Source organism: Mastomys coucha, unplaced genomic scaffold (assembly GCF_008632895.1).
Source record: "Mastomys coucha isolate ucsf_1 unplaced genomic scaffold, UCSF_Mcou_1 pScaffold22, whole genome shotgun sequence".
Taxonomy (NCBI): Eukaryota; Metazoa; Chordata; class Mammalia; order Rodentia; family Muridae; genus Mastomys; species Mastomys coucha.
The window spans coordinates 182,184,626-182,193,133 of NW_022196905.1; the positions used below are offsets into that span (position 1 = coordinate 182,184,626).

Sequence of the window (8,508 nt, forward strand, 5' to 3'; positions counted from 1 at the left end):
AGAGAGAGAGAGAGAGAGAGAGAGAGAGAGAGAGAGAGAGAGAGAGAGAAAGAGAAAGAGCGAGAGAGACAGAGAGAGACAGAGACAGAGACAGGGAGACAGAGACAGAGAGAACAAAATAAATCAAAGTGGGAAATTAAAATTCTTACTGTTCATGTGTCACTGTTAGTTTTTTTGGCAGGGGAATGAGATCTAATTCCATGAAAAAGTTTTCCTCATACTGATTTTCCCAGGGAGCCTTGGAATTAGGAAAAAATTCAAAACTTGTCCTTCCTTGCTATGATTTTATTGTATTATAAACACATTCTCAGATTCAGTCAGTTTGAATGTAAAGCTGATATTCAGCTCAAGCTTATGAGATGAAACAGTCTGTCTTTCAAATTTGCCTTTGTTGTCTCTATCCCTCACCAGATATCAGGATTAATTCAGCCAGAATGGATAAAGGGGCTTATTGCTCACACGAGAAAGAAAGCATTGTTTTCCTACAAATGATTAGAAACTGCTGAAAGATAGGATCCCAGAACCAACTTTTTATCCTGAGTTCCTTGGAGAGCCGTGGTGCTAAGAGATATTACCCATCTTTCTCCTAGATATTTTAAAGGTCTCCTGGTCTCCCATGTGCTAGAAGGTGAGAGGGGATTTAGTGTCTTTTTGAGAATGACTCCCCACATTACTGTGGTTTTCTATTCCTAACAAAAATGCTTTCCCAACATCTGCGACACAGTGTTTTTCTTTTTTGTTCTCTAAGGTAATAACACAAGGTAATCCCTCTCAATAAACAGACTAGTTAAGCATAAGGTAAATATGTCTACCTTTAAGAACAGAAGGTAAATATGTTCACATTTAGTTCTAAGGGATGCGATTATTTACGTTTAGTTCTGAGGGACTAAATTATTCATCTTCTGTTTTCTTCTTTGTTTTTCTAAGAAAAATGTAGCTATGAATTTACTAAGACTAGGAGCAGGGTGCTGTGAGGGCTGCACTGGGAAGACAGAGGCAGGAGGATGACTGAATGTGTGAAGCCAGCCTGGTCTACATAGGGTGCTGGAGGCTAACTTGTTACATACATAGTGACACCATTTAAAAAAAAAATAAAGCGCTTCTCAAGACTGAAGAAATTAGGGCTGGAGAAGGAACCTGACCTTGCACAGCAGCAGCCTGTGTTTTTGGTTAGTGTCGGAGCTTCAGTTGCTTCTCTCCAGGATCAATCTGTTGTAGAGTGGACCACTGCCCCTTTTTGATGCTGCTGAGGATGAAATACATTCTCCATTCTGGGTTCTTTTTGGTGGAAGAAGGCTTTTAGCTTATGGGATGTAAACAGGATGAGAGGTTTTCTTTTTGCCTGTTATTAACTGGCTCTGTTCTCACAGTAACATTGTGTGTAGTACAAAGTAGCTTCCAGTAACTAATGAAGTTAATCATGTTCATTCAGTGCTGGACCTCCATAGACTTTTACATAGAGAGAAATATTACCAGGGTGTGGCACCACTGCCCTTCCATTCCTAGTCTAGGAGGATCTTGTCCCACTTTCCTCCAGGCTACATAACTGAGGGAACATAACTCTGCCCCAGGTTGCTAGATTTCCAACTTCCTTCAAGGGATTACAGTTGAGAACTCAAAGTTTCTAGTTCTGCTGCATCGATTCTGGCAGAGAAATGGCAGGCACCAGGGCAACCCTTCTCAGGGCTGTATGGCTATTGGGCAGGTCACTCACCAGGTATAGAAACCTTTCTAAGACTCAAAAACTTCTCACCCTCATGCTTTCCTTTTTTAAATGCTACAGACGTGGTCAGCAAAGGATAAAGGATCAGGGAAGGATGATATTTTAGAATTTGTGTCTCATCATAAAAAACCTCTGAGTATGTGAAGATGGGTTGGAATGTGCAAAGAAAAGCTAAGAAAGCAGATTTGAGATCACACCAGCATGTGGCTTGCGTACTGGCTCTGAATTACTGACCAGAGAAGATGCTGACAGGACCTTCTTTCTTAGCTGCGAGTGCAAGGGTTCTATTTCTCCCCTTTAATATATCATTTCTGAGCCAATGTTAAGATGAGAAGATTCTCTAGAGAATTATGTGTGATGTAGAATGTATTCTCTCTTGTTATCAGTTCCATTGATAAGGACAGATTTTCAGAGATCTTCTGCTTGCACAGTGCAGATTCCTCACATTAGGGTAGATGGGGCAATGACCACATTCTTGGACATAATAGTCTATGACAGATAGACCAAAACAATTCCTTTTTAGCAAAGCAGTTGTCTATAAATCTGTCTAGTTGGTCATCCAAAGTGATGACATTCAAGATATAGTTGATACGCTGTTTATCTTAAAAAAACATTTGGAAATTAATTCTTCAGCACCATGCAATATTTTATCTTCTCAGTTTAATAATATCCAAATGTGCTTATGGGAAGCAAAAAAACACATGTGTGTTTCTTCATAAATCAGCCAGTTAGCTTTGAAAATAGAACATATTTCAAATACGTAGCAGAGGCCCTCCATACACCATTATTGTAGAAGTGTGGGGGCTGGAGATGACTCTGTTGTGGTTTTGGATTTTTTTTTTATAGACTTCACCATCTTCACAGCAAAGACAGGAATATTCCACAGAAGTCTCTCTTATATTATTTTAGATCCCATTGTTTTTATCTGATACTGAGAATGGAACACACTCAGTTTGTACTATCATGTTAAAACTATTAGAAGATAGGACAAGCAAACCTTCCCTTTGATATTTTAGGTGACTCTGTTGGCAGGGGAACTGGCATTTCTAAATTGGCTTTGCAAGAATTCCGCATGCACCTCTGCTGAAGATGTTGCATTTTGTGTTCTGTGTGTAGGATTTATGACAAAATTATGTGAGACCTTTACATTTGTGGAAATAAAACAAGGAATTTGGAAGCTATTTTAAAACATGCATCAAGTCCATCACTTTGTCCTGACCACTTTATCTTTAATACTTCTCATATTTCTTCATTTATTTTTATTTTTATCTCCAGTTCAGCGCACCACCATTCCTTCTCTGACTGGTGGAATACCATCCCTTCCCCCTCCCACGCTGAGGAATTGTTCACAACACAGAAAACACTCCACATAAGAAAACAAAAGATTTAGCTGGGTGGTGGTGGTGGCACCTACCTTTAATCCGAGCACTTGGGAGGCAGATCTCTGAGTTCAAGGCCAAGTCTGGTCTATAGAGCAAGTTCCAGGACAGTTAGGGTTACACAGAGAGAAACCATTTAAAAAAAGAAAGAAAAGCTGGATAGTGGTGGTGCACACCTTTAATCCCAGCACTTGGGAGGCAGAGGCAGGTGGATTTCTGAGTTCGAGGCCTGCCTGGTCTACAGAGTGAGTTCCAAAACAGCTGGGGCTTCACAGAGAAACCCTGTCTTGAAAAACCAAAAAAAAAAAAAAAAAAAAAAAAGGAAAGAAAGAAAGAAAGAATGAAAACAAAGATTTAATTCATTTTCAAACCGATCCTGATTAAGGGACTCTAAAATGTAGTAGAATCAGAATTATCACTTTTAATTAACACTTTTACAGGTTTCCCAAATGTTCTATAATATGCATGACTCTCTTGTTTTTTTCTTCAAACTAATTCAATAGAAAAGATGAAAACAAATATCTAAAATATTTTTGGGATCTGTGGATTGCCACACAAACCACTCAGACACTCATCTCAGTCAAAGTGATCAACCAGGGACACACCTAGACTCAGGAGCTGAGCTTCGACCTCTAACTAGTATCCTATAGAGCTTTTTAAGCCTGAGATCCACAAACATCTGTGCCAAGTTATTTCACCAATAAAGACTTAGGGATGGGGATTTCCTTGGGAACATGTCTTTGTTGTACATTTATCCTGCTCCAATTGGTTGGAGTATTTCATGGTGGCAGGGGACTTCTCTTTGCCTAACATTCATGTCTTGTCAACCAGGATGTCCGTTACCCACATACATGTCTCTTTCTACCAAGCAGGATGTCGGTTCCCAGGGAGGTCATGGGAACTTAAACTTTCCTCAACCTCTACTCAAAATGGAAGTCTTAACTCCAAGTTGGTGCAGGTGTTTTCTTAGGTTGGGCTCTAGCACAGGGCAGCTTATAAAAGCAAAACCCATAAAAGCTTATATATAGGTGTGAGAAGTCCTGCCTGGCGGTTGCGTTGGGTCCAAGCTTATTATGGCTAACTAGTCAAAGCAGTTCTAGCTGGCTTCTATTGTGACTGGGTTTCTAAGAACACTGAGAAACAGAACGTAACAGGATATGTAATCAACTCAAGCATGAGAAAGTTTCTTTATGACATTAGTGACAGCTCAAAATGGCTCGGTAGATAGGCCACAGTTATCTAGGACTTAACATTTTACCTAGGCCTTAACAAATATATTTTAGAAATTATTTGACTATAAAGTCAATAATGTATTGGTACACATAGGTTTGGATACCATGTGCATGCAGTAGCCATGGAGGCTGCAATGGTTTATATATTCTCTGAAAACTGCTTTGACATCAGATATGGAGATGCAGAGTTTAGAGTTTGCCCAACTGATTTCCTACCTTGATTGGGGGATTACAGTTAAATGATTGGATGGATCTCAGAAGAGACTTTGAACTTTGGACTTTTAATGTTGTTGATACTGCTATAGACTATGAGGACTTTGAAAGTTGGACTAAATGTACTTTTTAAATTATGTTATGGCCAGAGATTGCCTCCATAGACTGATGTGTTTAAACAAGCTTTTGGGGGCCAATGAATGGAATGTGATGGTTTGTATATGCTTGGCCCAGGGAGTGGCACTGTTGGGAGGTATGGCCTTGTTGGAGTAGGTGTGGTCTTGTGGGTGTGAGCTTTAATACCCTTGTCCTAGCTGCCTGGGAGCCAGTATTCTCTAGCAGCCTTCAGATGAAGATGAGAACTCTCAGCATCTCCTGTACCATGCCTGCCTGGACACTGCCATGCTCCCACCTTGATGATACTGGACTCAATCTTTGAACCTGTAAGCTAGCCCCAATTAAATCTTGCCCTTTATAAGAGTTGTCTTGGTCATGGTATTTGTTTACAGCGGTAAAACCCTAACTAAGACAGAAGTCAAGACAGTTGTGAGCTGCCATGTGGATGCTGGGGACCAAACTCAGATCTTTTACAAGAGCAAGAAATGCTCTTAACCACTGAGCTAGGTCTCTAGCCCCTGAAATATTTTTAAGATCACTCACAAGTGTTTTGTTTTTGTTTTTGTTTTTTAATGTGCAAAGATTTGCATGATTGCTTTCACTGGGTAGATAGATGATCTTGAATAATCTACTATCCAAGAAAGGTTGCTTAATCCAACTTAATGAAGCCTATGCCATTTGGGTACCAACTGAAATACCACCCTTACATGCTCAGTTGGTCTTTCTTATCAAACCATGGTGGTTTAAGCAGACGAGGCAATCTAGTAAAAATGCTTGCCTTCAGATGCCCAATGAGGGGAAAGGCCAAACGTTTTAAAAATAGTTAATTTTGTTATTAGTTATATGTATGTGTGGTATGCGTATATGAGTTGGAGGTGCCCTCAGAGGTTAAAAGACTTCAGGGAATCTTCTGGAGCTATTACAGATATTCGTGACCCCATGTCCGTGCTAGGTAAGAGCACTAGGCAGTTTAACCACTTAGCCACCTCTCCAGCCTCTGGTCTTAACATTTTGCTCTCTATACATCTATTGAGACACATGTAGATAAGCTGTGTGATAGACAGCTCACCAACTAGAGAGGCAGGCAAAAACCAAAATAAACACGGGAATCAAACTATACAGAATTAAGGAAAAGATTCTAATTCTAATTAATTTAATAATCTTACCAAAAATTTAAAACCTTGTTCACTGTGCAAATGCTTCACCATTGAAACAGAAATGCCACGTGAATGGAGATTTTTTTTTTTCATTGCATATTTAGATGCACACGGCACCAGGCTGCTTCATTTCTTCCCTGTCTGCTTTGTTTCAGTCCTGTGTGGGTTTTTGAGAAAGCAGCTTCCCCACTGCTTTGGGGGATACTAAGGCTTATCAGGGGCTGGGCAACAGAAGCACCTCCTTTTCCTGTCTTGGAGCTGAGTTCATCTCTGTAGAAGCATAGCAACTTTCTCCTCAGTTGTCCTGGAGGTAATGCGCATGCTCTCATCAGCCAAGGAGCAGGGAGGCACGTCCCTGCATGCCTGGGCAGTTACTTACCAAACACCTTCAATTTATTCCATAAACTTTTCAGGGAAACAAATAGACTTTTTAAAGAAAGAATAAAGTCTCAATTGTTTAAATTGTAAAGGCAATTGTGAAGAAAATCAATGGAGAGTTTTGGAGTCTGAAATGTACTGGCCTGTGGGTTTACAGGTCAAAAAAGTCAAAGGAGAGACATGGAGAACTGGGTAGTAGGTAGTCATATTATAGCTACAGTGGCAGCTTATAAATCTGGATTTAAGTCTCCTTTTCTATTTTTGCCCAGTACACAGTTTTTCCCTCATTATAATCAATTATATTGTCTTTAGCTCAGATGCATATTTAAATGATTAATAAATAGTTATTCAATATTTATGTATATTTTATATGCAGAGAACTTTGTATAACATCTACAATATTATGAAAATGAAATATACAGTTGATTTTACTCTTTTCCAACACATTTCCCATCCAATATGATGTTAAAAACAAATATAATTGTATCACTCCACCCCTAACTCCGCCTAGTAGCTTCTTGTTATGACCTCGTTTGCATGCCTCAAAAACACCAGTTCATGTCCTCTTGGTGGCTATCTACTGTTGGGGTTGGTCTGGGGCTGCTATGTATTCAAATGCTAAATTATGGACCCCAAGATCTGGTTGCCACCAGAGGAGCTAATTCTCACATTCACCAGCTTTTGTTGTGCAAACCAGGCTTCCCAGTTAATTGGTTAACAAAAGAGCTAAAGCCTGTAATTCTGCAATAGAGAGAGGAAGGCAGGACTTCCTGGGAGAGAGAAGTTACCAGGGGACAGGAGAGGACCATGACAGTTATTCAGGGCTTGGTAGTATAACTAGCCATGTGACTGAATGGGGTTAGGTATTAGGTTAACTTAGATGAGCTAGGAAGAGTCTGCCGAGCTAAGGCCCAAGGCTTGAAATATTAAATGGCCTCTGATGTGGTTATTTAGGGAATGAGCTGGTTAAGGAATAACTATTGCCATAATGCCATAAAGAATATTAATATTCTTTTTATATCATTTGGGGTGTCTATGAATGGGAACTTTTAGGAAATAGAGTTTCTACAGATGTAGTCAAGGTAAAATGAGACTCTCCTGGAGTAAACTGGGTCCTAATCCCATAATAGGGATTTTATGACAGAGACATTTCAGCTGGGCAGTGGTGTTGCATCCCTTTAATCCCAGCATTTAGAAGGCCAAGCCTGGTCTACAGAGTGAGTTCCAGGACAGCTAGGGTTACACAGAGAAACCCTGTCTTGAAAAATCATAGCCAGTGAGGTTTATCCACGGTGTGATTATTGCTAATTGAAAACTTTCCCAATACCCCACCATGATGATTTGCAATATAGTCTGCACTGGCCCTGTTTGACAGTCTCTGTAGAGACTGAAGAGAGAAAAGAAGCAAAACCAACCAACCATCCAAGCCAAAGGGAGGCATTCAAATTAAGACACAGATTAATGGGGAGAGTGTGTATAATGAAATCAGAGGTCAGAGTCACCTGTTAGGAATTCTAGAAATGACCAGCAAGCAGCAGCAGCCAGGAGAGGGGCATCAGGCAGCTTCCCCCCGAGTTTCTGAATGTGTATCTCAGACTTCTGCCTTCTAGATCATAAGAGAATGGATTTCTGCTGTATTGAGGTTCTTTGTCATGGAGGCCCTAGGAATCAATTGCATGAGTAAGCAGATGAACCTGTGAGAGCTAACACAGACCAGAGAAAATAAGACCCAAGTGTTTTCAGGGACAAGCCTGGAAGTAAGATGAAAGACATTACAAATCAAATAATCCTTTCTTATAATTAGTATAAAAATCAAAGATCATTAGTTTGGCTCCTTATGACTATTGATCTTCTCCTGCTTGCTAGAGTTGCTTCTGTTGTTTCCACTGACCTTTTTAAAAGCTCACTGAACTAGGACAAGCTGTGTCTGACTCAGGGATTTCATAAACACCAATTCCTTTGTTTGGCAAACTCTTTCACCTGCGTTTTACTTGAATAACTGCCACTGATCTGGCAGGCGTCATAAACGGTTGCATTCTAGTGGCCTTTCCATGCTCTAGCCTACATCCATGAAGTTCCTAAGCTATGACTCTTGGTTGGATCTCAATTTCTTTTATCCTCCATTTGTGCTTTGTTTAGCTTCTGCTGCATTTATTCACAGATTATGAAGTAAAATGCATGTATTTATATGATTTTCATCATCCAGTTTTTCCTCTAGATTACATGTCCCATTAGACAGCAAGCACACATTTTTGTCTTTTCTTTAGCCATTAGCATAACATTCTTCATTGAGTGAAGATATGTTTTTA

The 8,508-nt window shown here is 39.9% G+C and overlaps 1 non-coding gene across 1 annotated transcript; it reads left to right on the plus strand.

Moving 5' to 3' along the window:
• The first annotated feature begins 7,449 nt into the window (after positions 1-7,449).
• LOC116071534 lies at positions 7,450-7,586 on the plus strand. The gene has a single exon (XR_004110947.1). It is a non-coding gene; the product is annotated as a U4 spliceosomal RNA (small nuclear RNA).
• Positions 7,587-8,508: the final 922 nt, after the last annotated feature.